Raw genomic sequence first — 12,472 nt, 5'->3', positions numbered from 1 at the left:
CCTGGTGAACCTAACACAGCTGTCACCATAACCAAAGACTGTTCTTTCCCAGAAAATGACAATATAACAATCATGATGAACAAAAGAAAGACTCATCTTAGAAAACCTTAGGTAAAATCTCCCTTGAGGTGACTTTCTGCAGACATAGGTGTATGCCCTGAAACTTTGCAATGCAACAGAAAAACCAGAGTAGTTTGACCTCAATGAGCATCAAAGATATTTTGCAAAAACCAAATCTCAGTTGCCTGAAAAAAAGTGCTTGTGATACACATTCTATACATAGAATAACTTATAAATTTTTATGGATAGGAAGAAATCTTTACTTCCAAAGAGATCAAAAAATAATAAAAGAATGTCAAAAAAAACTTTTGTTCTCAAGGTGTGCAGAGACTACCCTGGCACAGCCTAGATCCAGCAGTGGGCAGAGCCACCTATGAGGTCTCCCCCTGGAGAATCTGAAAACATAGAAGCTGACAGCCCCTGGGAGGGATCAAAAACAGGTGAGTAGGGCAAATATTTTCTGTAAAGAAACATTTTACTGTAAATATAAGGCAGTTTCTGTCACAACTATTCAACTCTACTATTATGGCATAAAAATAGCCATAAATCATACATACATAAACCATTAAGTACTGCTGTGTTCCAATAAAATTCTATTTAACAAGTGGAGGCAGCAGGCCAATTTGTCTAGGGCCCAGTTTGCTAACCCATCCTAAACAGTCAGAGGCTTGCAGTTCTAATATGATGTGGGAAACTTAGGGCTACTCTGAACTTGCCCATTTCTAGTCTACCACCTTCATATGGAGTAATGGTCCCTGATTGGCTTCCAAGAAATAAGTGAGATCAAATGTATGTAAAGGAATCTCCTGCATTCCCTTCCCTTAGCAAAGCCTGACCCAGAGAATAGGGACTGCAAGCAGAAAGCATCATAAGTCTGAAAACTGAGTTGAATTCACAATAAATGAACTGGACTGAATTCAGCAGCAGACTACTTTATCACAGTCAACTTTCTCCTCAGAGATATCAGCCAATACTTTCTTTAAAGACTTTGAAAGTGTTAAACTTTCATGTTAAGATTTTACTAAATAGCCAAAACTAGTTTCAGAAAAATAAAAAACAAGATGTCTTTTGTATTAGTCAGCTTTTTACCATTATAATGAGATATCTATAACAAACTACTTATGAAGAAAAGTAAAGTTTAGCTCCATTTTGGAGGTTCAAGGGCATGACACTAGCTCAATTTTGGTGAGAGATGGTGTATTCTCTCTTGCCTACTCTTTCCTTTTCTCTGCTGCATCATGGCAGTGGAAGAGTTTACATCACCAAACAGGAAGTTAGACACAAGAGTTCCACAATCTCTTCTGAGGGCATGACCTAAGTGATCTAAGGACCTTCCATAAGGCCTGTCTTGTAAGCCTTGATCACCTCCCAATATTACCACCCTGAGCATGTTTCCAATACATTTACCTTTAAGGAGAAACAAACCAGATTCAAAACAAAAAACACTGATTCAAAAAACTATCATTACACCAAAATAAGAGATAAACACTTTAAAAACACACTAATTTAGTTGAAAGTGGTGGAGCACACCAGTAATACCAGTCACTTAAGAAGCCGAGCAAGAGAATGGCAAGTTCAAGGTCAACCTTGGCAACTCAGGGAGACCATAATCCAAACCCTGAAACAAAAAGGGCTAGAATTGTAGCTGAGTGATAGTGTGTCCCTGGGTTTAATTCCCAGTACAAAAAAAAATCAAAACATTGATTTAGATATTAAAAAGTACTTGCAATTTTGATTTCACCTTAACACTTTATACTAAATCTGCCATATTATATTTTTACAAATACATATTTTGCCTTAAAAAGGTGAAGTGGGGTTGAGATACACTTAGCTGGGGGTATACAGCCCAGTTTGATCACCTGTTCTGGAAAAAAATGGAGGGGGAGTGTATCCCCATCCAAAAAAAAAAATTACCCTTAAAATTCTGACTTCTTTCTGCTAATTTCATTGCATGTGATACTATCCTTATACCAATTAGTTCATTGACTTATCAACAAAATTAGCATTCACAATTCACTCTTTCGATTTTGCCAAAATAACAAAAAATTAAATTATACACAAAAATGAACACACCAATACTCATATACTTTTGAAGGCTCACAATATGATGTACTTAAATTAAAAAGATAACATGACAGAACAAAAAAAAAATGAAGTCAGTTTCAATTAGTGTATCCACAGTTCTTGACCTCTCACTGGGAAGCTACAAGATGTCCTTAAATAAGATCCTGAACCCAGAACAGAATAATCTCATTAGAGCTGCTGCAATTTTCTGGACCATATGGTGGATCTATAGTCAAGACCCCAGTCACTCAGAGAGTCCTTTGTGTATCTCCCTGTTTAGTGTTGGGGATGTGACTCTTCTCAAGTCACTTCTTTATGCTATTATTTCTCTTTTCCAGATCTTCAGGGCTGTAAGCTTTGCAGTTTCCAGACATGAACAAATGCATCAGTTTCTCTCTTACTCCATGATCCCCTTCATTCACAATTTCAACAGTTCACACAGAATGTCACATAATTCCAGTCACAGACAAGCTGCCATCTTCAAGGAAGTTCACTAGGACAATATTGGCAGAGACTGGATCTGTAGTTAAAAGCATCCTTTATACTCCTTCTTCTCACTGGCTATCACTCTGACTTCTTTGTCAAGGTAGTCTTGCCATTCTAAGGGGCTTTTCTTCATCCATTCACTCATAGTTCCAGGTGGCTAAATCTAGCATGGATGAGGCACTGGGTTCGATACCACGTGGTACTTAATCCTCGCAAACCAGGCAAAGAGCAGTGGGAACGTTGGGCTCCCCCGCAAGTGCCCCAAGGACCGTTATTTTTTTTTTTTTGTTTAATAAATTTTCTTGGACAAATCTCTTTACAAGACAGCAGTTTCCATACAGAGATTCTTGGTCTGAGATGGCCATATGCTGGAAGGAAGTAGATGGAGGATTCTGATTTTATTTTGTTTATGTTTTGAATTCTAAGGAGCAGATCATGGGACAGGTAGGTTTTGATTAATGCCAAAGGGTATAGTCTTGAAATTGATTGACAAGGTAATAGGCATTGCTTGCACAAACATAATGGATCAACCTGCAGTGACTGCTTTCCCCTACCTTAGTCTTTGGAAGGCTAAGTCCGCCTTTCTTGACAGACTAGAAAATTTAAGACTCAGAGAAGACAAACCACAAATCCAAAGTTCCCCAGCTAAGAAGTAGATAACATAGGAGTGGGTCTGTGAATTGTTGAATTCCAAACCACAATCTATCAATTGCCCCATACTAGATCAAAGGCAATTCAAAGGTGGAGGGAGCTCAAAGGATCTTACCAAGTGAAAAAGTGAGCTACCTGAAGTCTGGCTGTAAGAAAGAGAGAGGAGGAGCAGGGAAAGGCAAAGGCTTGTGGGGAAACCTTCCCATCATTAACAGAGTGGCTCAAGATGAATTCATAAGCCTCATGCATATTCACAACAGCCAGCGCAGAGGAAAGATGGGGAGACCACAGGTAAGGTATAGCACAAGAAAGAGGACATCTTGTGCTGGGAAATAGAGCAGCTAGAGCAATGCGGCCACAGGGGGAACCACATGGTTTACCACATCTGTGACACAAATACTAACTTATCTAAGAAGAAACCTAGAGAGTTAAACATGGAAGTCAGAGAGATTCTTCCCCTGGTCTTTATGCTGAGGTCACAGAATGGCATAATCAGACAGGCTAGCTAATGCCATGACAAGGACCATAATGCATAAAACTGATTTGTCTTCTAGAATGTCTGCAATGTCTGCCTGCATGTTAAGAGCATTCAAAAATGGAACTACAGGAAAAGAAAGCATATGGTCCCTCCAGAGCTCTTTGATGATAGGATTTAATCTCAGCACAAAATGAACAGTATGAACCTAACCTAAATTAAGAAGCCTGCCATCTCCAGGAACTTTCTTTCTGGTACTTCTGGTAAGAATGGAGCAACTCTGAGTTGAACCTCTCACCTTTGAAAAGAAGCTAGGGAGCAGATGGTGCAGACATTCTATGCTTCCACATTAAGATGCTTTGGAGAATGAATGTGTCCCTGTGGCCAGGCCACCTCCCCTTCTACTTAAAGCTGGAAGAATCTCTGTGAACAGTATTTCAGCAGTGTACTATGTGAGAGGTGGCTGTAGTGTAGGGAAAAAAATGAAGGACTAAAACTCACTCTCTCCTTCATCAAATTAAAAGGATCTTCTCCATCAGTGACTTCTAATTCTACCCTCCCTCTAGCTCCCACCTAGCTGATAATTACCATTAAGAAGAATAGCTGCTTTCCAAATGCAGTGCATACCTAAATGCAGGGAGGGATTTTTCTCTGCAAATTACTGCCACATCTGGCCTGAGAGTGTGTCCTCTCCTGTGCTCTCCTATCTGTACTCTTCCTAAGGCCCTCCCCTTTGTACAGAAGATAAGGGAAGGATCACCTGCCCTTGGAGTGAGTGCCCCCACTCACTCCCTGACCTTCTTCCCAAATTTGGCATTGGCATTGATTCACGTGAGTCATTCCCAAATAACCCTATTTATAACTTTCAAACATTGGCACATGAGCTTCTTCCAGCTTGTCTGGTACTTTCTGAGAGAGAACATAATAAGTATAGTTCTTTCTTGCTTGCTTCTCTTCCCCTCTCCCTTTTCTCCCCACTCCCCCTTATGCCTCTCCCTCTCCCCGCACCCTCTCTCTCCTTCAATACATCTGGTACTTCTGGTAAGAGTGGAGCAGCTCTGAGTTGAACCTCTCACCTTTGAAAAGAAGCTAGGGAGCAGCTGGTGCAGAAATTCTATGCTTCCGTTCAGCCCTTTTGCTGGAGGCCAGGAACACAAAGACCAATGCAAATATCTTCAACTAAAGCCATTCCAAATTGGAAGAGATACACTGTCCAGGTAGAGTTTGAGATGGTTTGTGGAAAGTATTTCACTATTGCTAACTTTGTTCTAGCTCAACATGTTTAAGAACCTTACATTAATGAAATTGTCCTTACTGCATATACAGTCAACAATAATATTCTAGTGTCCACCATGCAGGTATCAGGATGCAATCTATAGAATTTTTTAAAAATGTAAACAAGCCCTTAATTTTATTTCCCCTGGGGCACAAAAGGCACTCATCTGCATTCCGTTCTGGGAAAAGTTTGCTTGTCTTCTCCCATCTGAGTGCCTTAATGCCTTGCTTGTGGCACTTTCTTCCATCTCCAAAGTCAACAATGGTAAGCTGAGAGTTCCTCATATGCATCACTCTAATCTTCTTCCATCATCAGTTCTCCCTTGACTGCATTCTGCCTCCCTCTTCCACTTTTGAGGGACTTTGTGAATGAGTATCACACTGTGGAAAGTGCCCAGGTGTAAACATGTCTCATGGAACATCCTGCCCTTAGGTGGAGACCACAACCAGGGAACCACTAGAGAGGCAGAGGGGCAATTGATAGCCCTAGAGTGATGGGCCCAGCATCCTGGGGTCCTCAGAGAGATGTGGGGTCCCTCTGTTTGGATGTCAGCAGGGACTGGGATAAGAGCTGGGTGCTCCATGGCAGGTGAGGTGAGTTGACTTCCTGCTCAGGGTGAGGGAGGAAGTTTCTCCTATTCTCCAGCATCTGCTTTCAGGAGGATGTGGAGTGGGGAGCACTTACAGAGCTTAACTTTGATTCCAATCACAGAATGTTGATATAGGGTGAGAGCAGAGAGCTCTCTCCATCATGTCGGAAGCTAGGGACACATGGGAGCTGGAACATCTCTATGACTACCATCCTCCACCTGCACAGTAGCTTCTCTGGCTGCCTGAACGCATGGAGGTTGTGCCCAGTGGCACTTGCCCTGAATGGTCTCTGCCTTCCTTTTTGATCTTCAGCTGCCTTGCTCCCCGCTGGTGTCTTGTAATACTTCCTGGCTTTATCCTTCTTGTCAATCACTATCATAAATCATGTATTTACAATGGGTCACTGTTCCCACTAGAAACATCCAGAATGCAAGAAACTCTTCTATCCATCACTGCATGCCCAGTCCTTAGAATGTTTATCAGTCATAAATGTTTGTTGAATAAAACATGGCTTTGATTTACAGTAGCTTTAGCCAGGCCTTCTTATAGGTCAGTTCTGTATCCTCAGATTCAACCAGTTGCAGATGAAGTATTTAGGGATTGCAACTGTAGTGAACATGTATAGTAGTTTTCTTGTCATTATTCCCTAAACAATACTGTTAACAACTATGTACATAACTTTTACATTACATTAGGTAGTATGAGACATCTAGAGATGATTTAAAGAATATGGTTGAGGAATATCAGGAAGGAGTGACAGAGAAAGTGTGGCCAATGACTACTAAGTTGCAGCTAGGTAGGAGCAGAAATTCCAGTGTGCTGTTTCACAGTAGGGTGATTATAGATGGTGACTGTGTATGATGTATCTCAAGAAGATAAAAGAAAGACTTTTGAGTGTTTTTGCCATATATGATAATTATCGAGAAGATAGAAATATCTAACCTATTGACACAGGTCTACATATATCAAAACATCACATGGTACCCCATTAGTAGATGTTATTTCTGTGTTTTTGCATATCAGTTAAAAATAAATTTACTTATAAAAATAAAATAAAGTGCAAGAGAGGAGGTACATATGTTATATGCAAGTACTCCACCATTTTACAAGCAGATTTGAGCCTCTTTAGAGGGTACTGAAACATATCCTCTGTGGATACAAAAGAACAACTGTCCTGTTTTTTGAGTACCTGTCACAGTGTCAGAGTTCACATACCTTAGCAGAAGCTTTCAGTACAATTTTGTAAAATAAGACCCTTCCCTCCAACTTATACCAAGCTGGAATATTGACATTAAATATTTGCAAATTCAGTAGATGTAACTTGATAAGAAAATAAGGTGCCCAGTCAGAATGATCACATGGCCCATCAGGTCAGAGAAGCAGGGAGGGTGGAGAAATGAGTGAGTTTCAGGCATCAGGTAAGGAGGCTCCAGCAGTTTGTAGCTAAGTTCCTTTTCTGTTCAAAGGTCTGTGTTGCTAAGAATTTCCCCCCACATCCCCCCACACATACATACACTGCTTGTGCTTCAAGTTCATGCAGTCTTAGTGCCCCATAGACCTCTCACACAACTATTCACTGTTGGGAGGATTTTCTGTGCAGAAACAAGAACTCATTTTCTTCCTAAAGAAAAAGTCACAGCTCCTGAGGTTCCAGATTTCTCATAAACAGTTTCTGGAATACAGAAATCCCTAGAACAAGTCAGAATGAAGGTCATTCTCAGAGACTGAACTTGAGCCAATACAAACAGTATGAAAAAGCAGAAAGAACATGCACTGGATCAGTCCATGTTCCCACCCCACCTCTCACCCCTCCCCCTCCCCCTTTCACAGAATTGAACCCAGACAATTGCAGCCACTCTGTCTCTCTCTCCAGTAATCCTCAAAAGGATTCTTTGTAAGGGGAGAAATGTGAACTAGAACCACAGCCTAGCACTGCTTTGAACTATTAAGCTGGAAAAATAGCAAACAAACTGAGAACATGAAACATTGATGAATATGTGGAGCAGTGGAGACTCCAATTCACTTCTGACTAGGGGTAATTTGGTTCAGCCCCTTTGGGAATCAATTCAACAAAATCTAGTAATGTTGATCATGTACAAATTCTACAACATGGTTACTCTATCTGATAAACAGTTGTACTTGCAGAGTGTGTGAAAAAACATTCTGCCCAATCAGAGTGAGAGAAGGAAGGAAACAGACCAACAGGGCTTCAGAGTAAAACTAATAAACAGACAGTGGCATATGTGAAGTGTTACAGAGCAAGTGAACGCCACATATTAAGGAAGAAAACTAACAAGAGAGCATCAATGAATTTACACTCATAAAGATATGTTCAAAATATATTCACAAAAATATGTTCAAAAACATATTATTGAGTGCAAAAACAGAATGCACAAACTGTGATTTCACATAAAATTTAGCCTACTAATTTAACTTAGTAGGCTAAATAAAGTAATACACTGTTTTTGAAATATGTATATATATATATATATATATATATATATATATATATTTCAAATATAAAGCAAAGAAATGTAGTTACATGAAATCCAGCCCAGTGTAGGGTTGGAGTTGGGGAGGCAAGGACAATAAGAATGCTCTGGTGAGGCCCACACAGGATTATTAAGGATATTGCATAGAAAATTCTATAGGGACTATTATTGTTCATCATTAACATTATCAATGTTCTTTACAAAATACCTACATGTTTATATACTCTATTTAAAAGACATTTCATAATCAATTATAAATGAGTTAACTTATAAGTAGGTCAAATCACAAACAGAATAGGAGTCACTCATGTTGGGATGTGTCTGATATAAGCATAACACATGATAAGTAGATCTGTAAAACTCACCAATTAATTTTACTATCACACAATAAGAAGAAGAAGAACAAAGAGTTGGGGCAGGGATAAAAAGCATATCCACATCTAGACTCTAATCCTGATCTTGCCCTGTAATTCAGACACATACAGATTATTCCACATAGTAGCCTATTTGCCTTTTCTAATATGTGGTGTTCCATCAGCTTTTATCCTGTCTACACTCAGGTTTTCTGGCCTGAAACTTGGGGAAAGTTGGGTGACTGACATGTGACCTTGGACTGAATGATAGGATTTTTAAATGGTTTCCTCTCACTCATGCAAGTTGATTATAGCAACTAATAGCCTTTTTCATTTCATTGCAACAACTGGCTCCTCTGGGCCAGGTTCTGGGCAAAGACCTTCATGAAGAGAGGAAGCAGTCATGGGCAAAAGCCCAAGACAGGAAGCCAGGGTTGTAGGTCTGGCTGGGAAGAGCATGGGGCACTGGGAGGTTCTTAGGGATAGGACCACAGGCACCTGGGTGGGAGGTGGTCTCAGGAAAGTTTCCAATCAGGTGGGCTGTGGAACACTCCAGACTCACCCAGTGAAAGAAGACCTCATCATGACATGTTTATATCCTCTTCTAAACAACATCCACTTAATTCTTGCACTCTAACATTAAGAGGCATGAATAAAACTCTAGCTTGCATTTTTTTCTCCATTAAGGAAATTGTCCTTTGCAGGGATGGGAGGATCACGCTCAGAACCCTGTGCTGTCACTGGTCCCTCTGTTACTGTTGGCGCTTTAATCCAGATCCAGTTCTCACATGGGTCTGGGGCATGGGTCCTCAGAAGTCATGGATTACCTTCTCTAGGGCAATCACCTACCTTCATCAGGCCTCATGTTTGAGATTCCTCCTAAATTTGTATTGATTGCAGAGTTGTAGTTCTGGAAGCTTCTCTAGATTATAGTCTAGATTGGATATGCTTTTTATCCCTGTCCCAAGTCTTTGTTCTTCTTCTTATTCTTGTGCAAGAGTAAAATTAATTGGTGAGTTTTACAGATCTACTTAGAAAAATAATCATTGAAACTTTTACATGAAAAGGCATTTTAATTTTTCAAATAAAATAGCAGATTAATTAGGATGCTTTCTTTCCTCTTTTTAACTGACACAAATATAACATATATTGCTAAAGAAAAATTTAAACAATGAAGAAGTATAATGAATGGGAAATCTACAAGTACAATTTTTACACATGAAGATGGAAATTAAAGATCAAGTTATAGGCTAATGAGATGAAGTCACAGCAGCATAAGGAAATGTGATATTTCAATTCAAACTATTAAATATATCATGATGCATACATCAGTCTCTGCAGTTTACACGGATTTGTCCAATTAATTGCATTCTATGCCCTTTTAGTGGGCTGATGGAAGAAGAAATATTGAAGACTACCTTTTATAGACTTTGAAATATCTCAGGTTTTGCAAATATTTTGTTTTTCACCAAATATTTAAATCAGTCAAATATTTGGATATCATAAATGAAGGAATGAGAAGGGTATGGTAGCACATGCTTGTGATCTCAGACACTGGGCAGGCTGAGGCAGGAGGATTGCAAATGCAAAGCTAGCCTCAGCAATTTAGCAAGGCCCTACATACCTGAGGCCTCAAAATAAAAAGGACTTGGTATCTTGGAATATGGTACTGTGGTTAGGCACCACTGGGTTCAATCTCTGGTACAAAAAAAAAAAAGGGAATATGTACTTCTATTGGTTTTGTTGACAAGCATGGTCACTGAGGAATTTGAATTATCTGCTGTAGCAATGCGCAGAACTCAGTATTCATTCTTAGTTTGAGGAACAGGGCATGAAGACCTATTTTCAAAAGTGGATTATGTTTACCTTAGTATAACCTGGAGTCAACATTCATGGTGGTACCATCCTCAACTCTAGCTCAGTGCTATTGTCTGTGATTCAGAATGGTATAAAATAATTCAATAGTATCTTTCTGGTTTCCACCTTTGCAAAACAGAATGGAGGTTTAGAATGTAAGTAATTGAAATGCTAGAAAATTTGTGGTATGAAAATTAAGAGTTGGATAAAGAAGATGCTATAAACAATCCTCTTTGATGACCATGCCATAAAACCTCCCATGGGAAGCTCCTGTGAAAGTGGACTGAAGAAGTACACTGGATGTGGTATAGAAATTGATTTGCATGATATATTGGGACATACAAAATAGTCTGATTTTTATAATTATAATTATACTCAGATGTGAATCTGTGTGAAAGGGGAGACAAAATATCCTGCCAGATGGCAAAAGTAGGGCAAAAGTTAGAGCAAAACATTATAGTTTACTTTACTTGATAATAGTGATCACCTAAGTAGGATAGATACTATCTTTTCAAACAGTAATCATGTCTCATTAAGTGGTCTCTTGGAGAAGACTGGAAGATTAAGGAAACCTAAAAAAATCAAGTGAAAGATTTTATAAGAATAAGCACAGAGTTTGACATGTATTCCTGTAAATGTCACCACTTGTACCCATTAAGAAGGTTCACAGCAATGAAGTGGGAATTGCAAACTCCAGACAGATTTATTCATTTCTTTCCTCAGCCACATTTGTTCAAAGTCTGATGAACCCAGTGGCAAAGCACACATGGATGATGGTTATTCAAGGCTATGGTCCAAACCATGTAACCTGCTAGTTGCAAAGAATTGCATTCATCCAACATAGATACTATTTTACAGGGTACACTTTGGCCATCAAATCATTTATCTGGGGCAATATGTTTTCTTTGCTATTTGAGATAAAAATTGTAGAAATATATTTATCTCCTTTATAAGCCATGATCTCTGGGAAGAATAATTTTTTGAAGAAATAAAATTAATATGTCAGAGAGAAAATGGAACTCCAGTATTTATTTCATTCTACTCAACATAATGAAGATATGAAATCAACCTAAGGGTCTATAAACAGATGAGTAGATGAAATATGGTAAATATACACTATGAAATACTGTCAAGCCATTAAAAAAAAAGCTAAAATCCTGTCATTTGAGACAACATGGATGAACCTGGAGCATTTAGTGTTTGGTAAAGCAATCCAGGCACAGAAACAAAACACCTTCTGATCTTTCTCATCCAAAAACCTAAAAAAAATTGTTCTCATAGAAGTAGTGAAGAGACAGTGCTAACCAGAGGCTGAGAGGTGTAGCAGGAAGTTAGCAGTGGTTACAGAGAGGCAGGGATGGTCCTTGGGTACAAAGTTTAAAGCAAGATGGAAGGAATGAGTTCAGGGCTCTTTTCCACAGTGGGATGATTGTAATTGTCAATAATATATTGTGTATTTCAAATAATGATAAGAGTGGGATTTAAATATTCTCCCCAGAAAGAAGTACAATGTACACATATATAGAAATATCAAATTGTAAATTATGAATGTTTAATTATTACTTATCAATCAAAAATTAAAAATATTTATATGTCAATAAAAGAGAAAGCAGTCATGCTTTTGGCCTACAACTCCCCAGAGAATATACTGAATAATGAAGTGTACCTATTTTTATTCCATTAAAAATACTGTGAGGGAATGAATAATCTAATTTTGTAAATATTTCTCTATATCATGATAGTATTACCTACAGATTTATATATAATTGTTTGATGAAATCAATCAGAAGACATTTGCATCCAATTTTCATAAGCTTTGTGATTTTCTGACTCTTTAGAGTATTGGAAATAAAATCATATTCCCTGGAGTCTTTACCTAACCATAATCAACTGGCTTTCTTTCCTAAATATAATTGCAGTTTCCAAGGATTTCTAATAAAGCTAATCTTCTTAGATCTGAAAGTAGTATTGAGCATCTATATTATAAAACATTTTCTTACATAAATGTATATATAATAATCATATTCCATACACATATTATGAACTAGAGACAAAGCCCAGCTGATTCATTTTTATCCAGATATTCCATAGTATTTTGATTATATTGTTCTGAGAATTGACTGGATCTGTCAAGTATCATTTTGCTTAATCATCAAGTCCTTCTGAAA

General features: G+C 38.5%; 1 pseudogene; it reads right to left on the bottom strand.

Annotated features, from left to right (window-relative positions):
- Positions 1–2,252: 2,252 nt before the first annotated feature.
- On the bottom strand, positions 2,253–2,803 carry LOC143406561 (gem-associated protein 6 pseudogene; annotated as a pseudogene).
- Between the last annotated feature and the right edge of the window lie 9,669 nt (positions 2,804–12,472).

This window comes from Callospermophilus lateralis, chromosome 1 (assembly GCF_048772815.1).
Source record: "Callospermophilus lateralis isolate mCalLat2 chromosome 1, mCalLat2.hap1, whole genome shotgun sequence".
Lineage (NCBI taxonomy): Eukaryota > Metazoa > Chordata > Mammalia > Rodentia > Sciuridae > Callospermophilus > Callospermophilus lateralis.
This window is presented reverse-complemented; position numbering and strand designations above follow the sequence as displayed.